At 44.6% G+C, this 12,173-nt stretch overlaps 1 pseudogene; it reads right to left on the bottom strand.

The window, feature by feature from the left end:
* Positions 1-3,243: 3,243 nt before the first annotated feature.
* Positions 3,244-10,878, bottom strand: LOC125095613 (histo-blood group ABO system transferase 2-like; annotated as a pseudogene).
* Positions 10,879-12,173: the final 1,295 nt, after the last annotated feature.

A 12,173-nucleotide genomic window follows, 5' to 3' on the forward strand; every position in this document is an offset into this window, starting at 1 on the left:
AAAAAATAGAAATGGGAGGAAAACCCAAACTCATTTTATGAGGCCAGAATTACCTTAATCCCAAAACTGGACAAAGACCCCATCAAAAAGAAGAATTATTTAAAAAGAGAGAGAGAAAGAAAGAGAGAGAATTACAGACCAATATCCCTGATGAAGATGGATGCAAAAATTATCACCAAAATACTAACCAATAGGATCCAACAGTACATTAAAAGGATTATTCTCCTTGACCAAGTGGGATTTATTCCTGGGCTGCAAGCTTGATTCAACGTCCACAAATCAATGTGATACAGTACACAAATAAAAGAAAGGACAAGAACCATATGGTACTCTCAATGGATGCTGAAAAAGCATTTGATAAAGTACAGCATCCTTTCTTGATCAAAATTCCTCACAGTGTAGGAATAAATGGTACATACCTCAACATCATAAAGTCATCTATGAAAAACCCACAGCGAATATCATTCTCAATGGGGAAAAACTGAGAGCTTTTCCCCTAAGGTCAGGAACAAGGCAAGGCTGTTCACTATCACCACTACTATTCAACATAGCACTAGAATTTCTATCCTCAGCAATCAGACAACAAAAAGAAAGAAAAGGCATCCAAATTGGCAAAGAAGTCAAACTATCATTCTTTGTAGACAATGTTATACTTTCTGTAGAAAACCCAAAAGATTCCACCCCAAAATTGCTAGAATTCATCCAGAAATTACGTTAAGTGGCAGGATATAAAACCAACGCACAGAAATCACTTGCATTTGTGCAACAAATGTTGCTGTTGTCATAGCAACAATGTGACAAAAGAGAAATTAAGGAGATTAAGGAGTCCATCCCATGTAGAATTGCACCCAAAACCATAAGATACTTAGGAATCCATCTAACCAAAGAGACAAAGGATCTGTACTCAGAAAAATATACAATAGTCATGAAATAAATGGAGGAAGACACAAAAAAATGGAAAAACATTCCAGGCTCATAGATTGGAAGAACAAATATTGTGAAAAATGTCTATGCTCCCTAGAATAAGCCACAGAGTCCATGCAATCCCTATAAAAATACCATCCACATTTTTCACAGAACTAGAATAAATAATCCCAAAATTTGTATGGAAACAGAAAAGACCCCGAGTAGCCAAAGGGATATTGAAAAAGAAAACCAAAGCTGGTAGCAACCCAATTGCAGACTTCAAGTTCTATTACAAAGCTGTAATCATCAAAACAGTATGGTACTGGCATAAAAACAGACCCACAGATCAATGGAACAGAATAGAGAAACCAGAAATGGACCCTCAACTCTAGGGTCAACTAATCTTCCTCAAAGCAGGAAAGACTATCCAATGGCAAAACAAAGTGTCTTCAATAAATGCTGCTGGGAACATGGGACGGCCACATACAGAAGAATGAAACTGGACCGTTTCCTTATAGCATACACAAAAATTAGACTCCAAATGGATGAAAGAGTTTAATGTGAGAAAGGAATTCATCCAAATCCTTGAGGAGAACAGAGGCAGCAACTGCTTTGACCTCAGCCACAGCAACTTCTTGCTAGACACATCTCCAAAGGCGAGGGAAACAAAAGCAAAAATGAACTGTTGGGATTTCATCAAGATAGAAACTTTTGCACAGCAAAGAAACAGACAACAAAACCAAAAGACAATAAACAGAATGAGAGAAGATATTTTCAAATGACATATCAGATAAAGGGCTAGTATCCAAAATCTAGAAAGAACTTATCAAACTCAACACCCACAGAACAAAAAATTCAATCAAGAAATAGGCCAAAGACATGAACAGACATTTCTCCAAAGAAGACATCCAAATGGCCAAGAAACACACAAAAAAGTGCTCAACATCCCTTGACATTAGGGAAATACAAATCAAAACTATAATGAGATGCCACCTTACACCAGTTTGAATGGTTAAAATTAACCAGACAGAAAACAAGTATTGGCAAGGTTGTGGAAAAAAGAGAACCTTCTTACACTCTTGGTGGGAATGCAAGCTAGTGCAGTCACTCTGGAAAATAGTATGGAGGTTCCTCAATAAGTTGAAGAGCTATGCTACAACCCAGCAATTGGGTATTTACAGCAATGGGTAAATACCCAATCCTGGGTATTTACAGCAATGATATAGATAGATATAGATGTAGTGAAAAGAAGGGCTACCTGCACCCCAATGTTCATAGCAGCAATGTCCACAATAGCCAAATTGTGGGAAAAGCCTAGATGTCCCTCAACAGATGAATGGATAAAGAAAACGTGGTCCATAGATACAATGGAATATTAATAAGCCATCAGAAAGGATGAATACCCACCATTCACCTTGACATGGATGGAACTGGCGGGTATTATGCTGAGTGAAATAAGTCAAGCAAAGAAAGACAATTATTATATGGTTTCACTCATACATGGAACATAAGTAATAGAGCAGAGGACCACAGGGGAAGGGAGGGAAAGCCAAATGGGAAGAAATCAGAGAGGGAGACAAACCATGAGAGACTCTGGACTCCAGGAAACAAATAGGGTTATAGAAGGGAGGGGGTTGGGGGGATGGAGTAGTTGGGTGACAGGTATTAAGGAGGGCACATGTTGCGATGAACATTGGATGTTATAGGCAACTAATGAATCACTGAACACATTAAAATCTACTGATTTACTGATGTTGGATAATGAATTTAAATTTTTAAAATTAAATTACATTAAATTAAATTAAAAAATAAAAAATAAAACCAAGACAGAAACCGTACATAACCCAGAGGGCTCCATGCTCTTGGAGGCTGAGCTAGTGGCCACGGTCAAGGCCTCTGGCAGTCAGGGGTCTGGAAGTCTGAAAGGTGGCTCAGCGCACCCTTGACCCTGAAGCCCTATGGGCATGGCAAGGTGCAGGGACTGGGAGAAAGACCCAACTAGAGTCCATTCTGCCTCCACAGATCAGCAGGACCACTCCCAGCCCTACCAGGCAGTGTCTGTCTAGAATCAGGAAGAAAACCTTTTCCCTCAACTGTTCTTTCTTAAGATGATTGCTCAGCATTGACACAGAAAAACATGTGACATAAAACTGGGCCTGTTCACTGCTACAAATGACCCAGAAGTTATCAAAATGTAGTGACCACAAAGAGAGGACCATGTGTCCCCAGGTAGGCCTCCTGTGTACAGATACAGCTGGGGACCCTGGACATGCCCATGTGGGTAGTGGTGGGCTCCATGGTCTACCTTGAGGGAAGTAGGAACATGATCTTACAGCTCTACTCAGGACAGCATCCCCTGATGGAGACTGGGACATCCCCCCATGAGTCCTGTATGTCCAGGAGATTCTTGGGTACTTCCACGAATCTCAGCTTCTCCATGAAGGTGGGAGTAGGACAGACTAGCCACCATGGGTCCCACAGGTCCTCCAGGTAACAGCCTAGGAGCTGTGAGTCCCACAGGTCCTCTGGGGACAGCCTCTCATGAGTCGTTTATGTCCTGTTGATTCTTGAGCACAACCCAAATCTCAGCTTCTTCATGAAGTAGGGGGAGGGCAGCCCAGCCACCATGGGTCCAACAGGTCCTCCAGAGGATAGCCCAGCAGCTTTGGGTCCCACAGGTCCTCCTGGGACAGCCCCTCATGAGTTCTGGACATCCTGGTAATTCTTGGGCATGGCCCAAATCTCAGCTTCTTCATGACAGGGGGTGGAGAGCATAGGGGGTGGGGGGGGCATGGGGAGGGCAGCCCAGTTGCTGCAGGTCCCGCAGGTACTCCAGGGATAGCACCTTGGTGGGCTTGTGGTCCAGCAGGTACATATTCAAGTGGCTCACATCATGCCACACAACCTCGATCCCATTGGCCAGGTCAACCCTCATCACCTGGTGACAGGCCAAAGTCAGTCAGTTAACATCCTCCACCAGCTCCCCAAAAAAGGCTACCATGTAGTAAACCTCACCCTGGTCCCCGGGGATGTGGGCCTAGAACTGTGGCCAGTGCTGGTAGCTGAAGTCTCTTCAAGGGCCACCTGGTAGAAACTGGGGTGCAGGGTTCCAAAGAGGGGGGGCAGGATCTCCATGCCCACGTGATCCCAGAACTTCATGTCCACATCTACACACACCAGGTTGTCCATCTCATGAAGGAAGCACTGCACATATAAGTAGCTGACCATCGCCATGCACTGCATAGACACATCCCACAACCCTCTAGTCCTCCAAGCGGGGGGTGGCAGGGAACACAGACCAGGTGGCCCACTGGTTGGTGAAGACCTAGTAGGTGACCCTGTGTCCCACCATGATGGACTTCTCTGCTCTCTGCAGGAACAGCTCCAGGAAGACCACCAATCTACAAGGACAAGGGACAAGTGGGAGGAGGGTCACTTTCAGAGGCTGGCACCAGGACCCCAGAGCTGGGGGCCATGAACGTATGCACCTTCTTCAAGGCGGCAGGCCCTGTGCTGCTTTAAGCAACAGCCACTCTCCCAGCCTGTCCTGAGCAAGTCTTCTCATGGGGCCTCCCTAATTTCTACTCCCAGAGATGGGGGCCATCAGCTCCCCATCATACAAAAGGGAGCCTGAGGCTTCAATGGTGGGAAACCAACCCCACAGTCAGCATGCTGGAGCCAAAAACACTGCCCATGTGCCAAGCTCCCAGGCAAACCCCTCAGATGTCCTCCCCTGGCTGACCCCATGTAGGTCCTGTCCTTATCTGCCAGGAGTAGAGCACCTTTGGGCACAGCCCTCCTTTCTATGGCCTACAGACTGGATAGAATCAGCAGGGCTGGTCTCCTGCCCCACTTTGTTTTGAGTGGGCTGTCACTGGCCCCCATATAGCTGTCTTCACTCCCTATAGGGTCCTCCCTTGAAGGCTACTGGGCCTCTTGCTGACAAGGTCCATCAGTCAACCACTGGTGTTCCTTGGAGGGGTCACCCTCGAACTCCCCAGATCAGGAATCAGGTCTAGCCTATGGAAAGGGAAGGGGAAAGAGGACCGCTGGAAGAAGAGGGGGCTTGCTTAGGCCTTAGCCATGAATCCAAGAATGTAAGCTTCCAGGTCCAGGTCTACATCTCCATGGCCCCAAGAAGTTGGAAGTCTTGTCTCTTTGAAGGGACTTGGAATAGCAGCTCCCCCATTGTCAGCAAGGGTGGTGAGCTCCTCTGAGACTGATTTTTTTTTAGGTTTTATTTATTTATTTGACAGAGAGAGACAGCTAGAGAGGGAACACAAGCAGGGGGAGTGGGAGAGGGAGAAGCATGCTCCCTGCTGAGCAGGGAGCATGACATGGTGGGGTTCAATCCCAGGACCACAGGATCACGACCTGAGCTGAAGCCAGATGCTTAATGACTGAGCCACCCACGTGCCCTGAGACTGATTTTTTCATACAGGCACTAAGGCTACTTCCCTGTGTTTTCCCCATACCTGGAAGGTTAGAAAATCACCCACACAGAGGAAGTGGGCACTACATTAAAATAGGGGCAAGGCCACACCCAGCAGACATGAGTCAGGTCGCTAGGGGGCAAATCCAGGTCCAGCGAACAGGGAAACAAGCCAGACATGAAGCAGGGGGAGAGAAAAGTGCTCCTGGCAGAGGACAGAGAGAATGTAAAGGTTTGGACTCAGGCCAGAGGCACATGTAGGATGACCACACACCTGGGAGGCCCATAGGGATGGGGAGATATGGTGGGAGAGGTGAGGCTGGAGAGGACAGGCAGCTGGGTCACAAAGAGGCTCAAAAGTTATGTTTGGAAAAGATCACTCTGCTTACCAGAGAAGAATGGGCTCTGTACAGCATAGGACAGGGATACACTAACCCCTAACCCCCAACCCTAACCCCACCCTAACCATAATCAAACATCATGCTCCATTTTGAGGGCTGACAGCTCTACTCTGAAATCACAAACAAGTCCATCATGCTGGCTTTCACTCCTTGCTCAGTATTGTACTGCCAGTTCTACCTAGAACAATAAGACAAGAAATAAGGAATCCACATGTGAAAGGAAACAGAACTAGGTCTACTCAGAGACCAGAGATGGCATCATCTTATATAGAGAGCTTCCTAAAGAATCAACAAAAAGTGATTACAGCCAGTTTCCTAATTCCACAAAGTTACAGGAAAAATATCAATACACAAAAATCTCTCTTATTTGTATACACAAGCAATTTTTGAATCATCCAAAAAGGAATTTAAGAAAACAATTCCATTTTAGGGAACATCAACATGGACAAAATACTTAGGAATAGATGTAATCAAGGTACAAGTCTTGTACACTGAAAATTATAAAACATTGCTGAAAGTCAGGGAAACCTAAATAAATCTGAGGACACCCCATGGTGATGAAAAGACATACTATTGATAAGATAGCAACAGTACACAATGTAACGTGGAAATTCAATGTGTTCCCAAGAAATTTCACACAGGCCTTTGGGAGGAAATGCACAAGCTAATTGTAACAGTCATATGGAATTTCAAGGGACCACAAGATAGAGAAAACCATGTTGAAAAAGAAAATCAAACATGACAGGTCATACTTCCAAATTTCAAATTTTAATAAAAAGCAACAGTAAGGGGCAACTGGGTGGCTCACTGGGTTAAGCCTCTGCCTTCGTTTGACTCAGGTCATGATCTCAGTCCTGGGTTCCAGCCCCGCATTGGGCTTTCTGCTCAGCAGAGAGCCTGCTTCTCCCCATCTCTCTGTCTGCCTCTCTGCCTACTTGTGATTTCTCTGTCAAATAAATAAATAAAATCTTTAAAAAATTTTTTTTTGCAAAAGCAACAGTAAATAAAACATTGTGATAGTGTCATAAAGGTATGCATTCACCCTGAAATAAACAGTATATTCTATATTAACTAATTGAATTTAAATTTAAAAAATTTTTAAGCAAATAAAATAAAAAATTTTTTAAAGTACACATACAGATCAGTGGGATTTAACTGAGATTCCAGAAATAAACCCCTTCATCTATGGTCCTCTGAATTTTGACAAGGGTGAACAACATTACACTGGGGGGACAGAATGCTCTTTTCAACAAAGGATGCTAGACAATTGGATATCCATGTACAGAGGAATGGAACTGGACCCTTACCTCACACCACATATAAATATTAACTCAAAATAAGTTAAAGGCTTCAATGTAAGAGTAAAACTATAAACTGTAGAAGAAACAAATGGGGATAAATCTTCATAACCTTGGATTTAACAATGCTTTTAGATCTGCCACCAAATCAGATCTAAAAGGGAAAGAAAAGCGAAAAGAAAAAGGGAAGGGAAAGAAAAAATAAGCATAAGAAGGGAAAGAAAAAATAGATAAAATTATAGCCTCAAAATTAAAAATCTGTCCTGGACACCTGGGTGGCTCAGTTGGTTAACTGTCTGTCTCTTAATTTTGGCTCAGATCTCAGGGTCATGAGATTGAGCCCAACATCAGGCTCCACACAAAGTGTGGGGCCTGCTTAAGATTCTCTTTCCTTCTCCCTCTGCCCCTGTCCACTCGCACACTCTCTCTCACTCACTCTTTAAAAAGAAATGAAAAAATAACTAAAAATCTTTGTGCATCACAAAATACTATCCCGAAAGTGAAAAGACAGCCCCCAGAATGGAAGGAAATATTTGTACATTATTTATCTAATAACAGTCTGTTGCCCTTAATATATAAAGAGCTTTTACAACTTCTCAAAAAAAAAAAGACAGCCCCAATTTTAAAATGGGCAAAGAACTTGGATAGACCCTTCTCCAGAGAAATCATACAAATGGCGAACAGTACATGAATAGATGTTAAACATCATTAGTCTTTATGGAAATGAAGATTTAAACCAATTAGATTGTCCTTTTACACAAGTAGAATCACTAAGATCAAGAAAAATAAAAATAACAAAAGGATGTTGAGAAACTGAAAACCTTAAACCTCGCTTGTGAAAAAATGGTGCAGTCTGTGTATAAAATAATTTGGCATTTACTCAAATAGATCAAAGCAGAATCCCTATATGGTAAAAATTGCACTTCTAGATACATACCCATAAAATTGAAAACACTGCTTCAAAAAAACAAACAAAAATGGTCAGGAATAGGGGCGCCTGGGTGGCTCAGTGGGTTAAAGCCTCTGCCTTCGGCTCAGGTCATGATCCCAGGGTCGTGGGATTGAGCCCCACATCGGGCTCTCTGCTCTGCGGGGAGCCTGCTTCCTCCTCTCTCTCTCTCTGCCTGCATCTCTGCCTACTTGTGATCTCTGTCAAATAAATAAAAAATCTTTAAAAAAAATGGTCAGGAATATTCATAGCAGCCATGCTCATAATAAGCAAAAACCAGAAACCATGCAAATGTCCATCCAAAAAAAAAAAAAAAAAAAGCTTTTGAAAACAAATTTAAGCTCCCCCAAAAAGAAAAGGATAAACAAAATGAGGTAGATCCATAAATGGCAATCTTGTTCTGCCCTATGAAGGAATGAAGTAAAATGGTTCATTTATGGGGAAAAAATATGGTTGTTGCCTAAAAATATTAAACACAGAATTCCACTGCAGCCTATATGCCCTCAAAAACTGAAAAGAGAGGTATCTTATTCAAAGCAGGGTTTCTCACAACAGCCAAAAGGCAGAACTAACCCAAGTGTCCATTGACAGATAAATGGATAAACAAAATGTGGTTTATACATGATGGAACACGATTCAGCCTTAAAAACAAAGGGAGTTCTGACATGGGCTACAACACAGATTGAACCTGGAAGTCGTTATGCTGACTGAAATCAGCCAGCCACAGAAGGACAGACACTCTATGAGTCCACTTGGAAGAGGTGTGTGGGACACAAAGCTGGATGTGGTTTCAGGGACTGAGGGGAAAGGGCAATGGGGAATTGGTGTCTCATGCATACAGTCTCCCTCAGAGAGAATGAAAAAGATCTGGAGAATGACGTACAATAATGTACAACTCAGCTAAGGCCAGAGAACTGTGTACCTGAAATGTTTTAAGGGGTCAACGTTCTTATGTTTAGTCACCATGAAAAAGTGAATGAAGGACAATGCATGTCACAATGTAGATGGACACTGAAAACAGCCCCAGTGACGTAAGCCGTATAGAAATACCACTCAGATTGGAGCCATCTGTGCTCCTTTAAGCCATCAAGGTTACCCAAAGAAGGGGAAGTCCTAGAAAAAGTTCCAGAAGAAGAAAACTGGATCTGAATGGAGAAAACATTTCAGACCATCAGGCAGGTGGTGACAGCTGAAATGGGCTGTGCTCTGGGTTCAAATGTGGGAACCATCACAATTTCCTCACTTGGGGTTACGTGGTGGTTCCACAGGATAGTGTCCTGCTTTGGCGTAAAATGCACTGAAATAGCCCATGTGAAGTGGCAAACGTGGTAAAGAAATGATAGCTGGGAGTCTGAGTGTGGAGATAAAGCATATTTGTGCTGCTGTGACAAGTTAATGCAGATTTGAAATCACTGCAGAGTAAATGATTCTTCCAAACATCCACGTTAGCACCACATCACAGAAGCAGAGAGGACATCAGACTTCGCGATGGGGGCCAAGCCCTCCCAGATCCAGTTCACCCACCATGGAGAGGCCCCTTGCCCTTGGAAGAGGCCACATGTTAGCAAGAGACTCATGGGAGGTTTAAATCCAGGGCCCCTGTGTCTTGGGTGCAGTAGAAGCAGTGGGATTTGGAATTCCAGTTTTCCACAACATTCCACCACAACCTGGTTAGAACTGTGAAAAAGCATAATGGAAAGTCTCAGTAAAGTGGACTGGGGACACCAGAAGGAGAGGCTGGAAGGGGGCACCTGCCGCTCAATGCCCATTACAGACCCCACACTACAATCCACCACAGGAGAGACTCATCCATTCCAGGCCCCACAGGGGAAGCTGGAGAGTTCATCTCCTACAAGAGATCCACCATCCCCCCAGCTCGGCTGGTGAGAATCTTCCATCACCTTGAACCCCTGCCCTTCTCCAGTGGACTTTCCTTCCAAGCAACCCTCCCAACTTCTTCCTCCTTCTCCATGAAACAATGTTCCTCTCCTTTGTTTCTTGCACTTGCCTGTGATGTGCTTATAGCTTGTTCATCCCAGATCACCATTTTCTGCTCTTCCCAAATAAACCCACTTTACTGGCCAAATAACTGGCAGTTTGAGTTTAAGATGAACAGAACTAATAAATTTAAGAAACTTGCAAGGAACAAAATCAACATACACAAATCAATACCATTTCTATGTACTCTGAAGGAACCATCAGAAAGAGACTACAGAGAATGATCTCATTTACTACTGCATCCAAAAGAACAAGATACCTTGGAGTCCCCTGAACCAAGGAGGTGACAGGCCTGTCCTCTGACAGCCATGAGACCCTGATGACCAGGAGGGAGACACATGGAGATGGGAAAAAACTCTGTGCTCAGGGAAGAACTGACACTGGGAAAATACCTACTCTCCCCAAAGCCAACTAGGGAGTCCGCACTGTCACTCCTGAACTTCCAGACACCAGACCAACCCCAAAGCGGGTGTGGACATGGGAAGGACCCTTCAGGACCAAGGCGGGAGGAGCAAAAGCAGTGAGGTGGGCATCCGCCCCCTGACTGTAGACTGTCTGAGGAGCCCCAGGAACTGAATCCTTATACACACAAACAGAGCAGTGGGACATGAGGAGCATCTGAGACCAGAAAGGGGAGACCCCACAGCCCTGTGCTCAGCACTGCAGGAGACCACATCACCACACACAAAACCACGGAATTTCCAGTGTCTATACAGTGTGCCCTTCCTCTGTGGGGTCCTGAGACCACACACCCCCTCGCCAGTCCCCGCTCAGGTGGCTTCTCCTCACCTTCTCCTCCCGCGGCTGGTCCTGAGGGCACTGGACTGCTCTCAGCGTGGACACAGCCCCACGTCCTCTATAGCAGGTCCTGTCCATGTGGATGTGGGCCCACATGCTCCCCAGCTTGTCCTGTCAGCATGGGAGGGGCCCCACATCCTCCAGATGCCTCCACCGTGGGTCCTGAAGAGGCCCAACTCCTGTCCCAGCTGTGGCTGCTCAGGCCAGGCTCAGGGTGGGACCTGAGGTCCTGTGCCCTCTGCAGAGGGTAGAGGCAGAGCAGGACTAGGGGAGCTCACCCTTCAATGGAAGCACCTGCTCCCTCCCGGGGTCCAGCTGAAGCTATTTCATTCTGGAAATTCAAGCTGCATGGAGCCCAATATCCCCTAACTTCTCCAAAAATAGCTAAGGAAAAATGAGTTGGAAACAATATGGAATGAAAATAATTCCTGACCCAAACAGTGGCCCCAGACATGACCCTGGCCCTGACGCAGACCGCACTCTGACTTCAACTTGCTCTCAAGCCTGGCCCTGACCCCAATCCAAAACCCTAACTCTAGCTCCCAACCCAATCAGGGTTTGGGTTTCGGATGAGGATGAGGATTTAGAGTGAGGGACAAGAGAATAGTTAGAGTTTAGGGCTTTATGTTTATGATTTAGGGTTTAAAACTCAGGGCTTCTTGGATAAGGTTTAAGGTCAAATTTGGGGCTTGGGTTCATGCTGAGATTTGGGTTCAGGGTTCATGACTCAGAACTCTGGTTTAGGGTTTGGGTTCATGGTTTAGGGCTTGGCTCTAGGGTTCAGGTTCATATTCCAGGCTTTGGGTTCAATTTCAGGTTTGGGATTTAGGGTTCTAGGTTAGGCTTTAAGGTCAGATTAGGTTTCAGCCTTAAAGTTAAGGGTTAAGGTTAGGTTTAGGGATGACACGTTTTCTTCAATTGTCATCATGCACACAAAGTTTCTTTCTGAAGTTTCTAAATCTGTAATGTATTTTGTCCAGGTGTCAGAAGCTGGTTTGGAATTTAGGATCTCAGTAACTCCCTACTGACAGCATTCTAGAGTCTTCCAGTCACCCAGAAGCATCTTTTTTCTTGGCCCAAACATACCTTTGCCTGAGAAGGGCAAGCTGGTGCCAAGTTTGGGATGATTTCACAATGGTAGAGGTGTAAAACCAAATATCATATAACTGTTCATGGAAAATGAAAGACAAACAATTGGTCAACTCATGATTCTTCCACAATAACAAAGACCAAGTTTCCAATAGAATCTGATAACGTTCCCTAGGAAGGCCCATGGTACTCATTACCACTACCAAAAGAGGGCCCCCTCCCCTGGTTTAAACTAGAAATCACAGCAGGATACTTCCTATTTTGTGTCAAAAATAAAATTTTATTATTTGGCTGTTCCAGTA

This window comes from Lutra lutra, chromosome 3 (genome assembly GCF_902655055.1).
Source record: "Lutra lutra chromosome 3, mLutLut1.2, whole genome shotgun sequence".
Classification (NCBI taxonomy): Eukaryota; Metazoa; Chordata; class Mammalia; order Carnivora; family Mustelidae; genus Lutra; species Lutra lutra.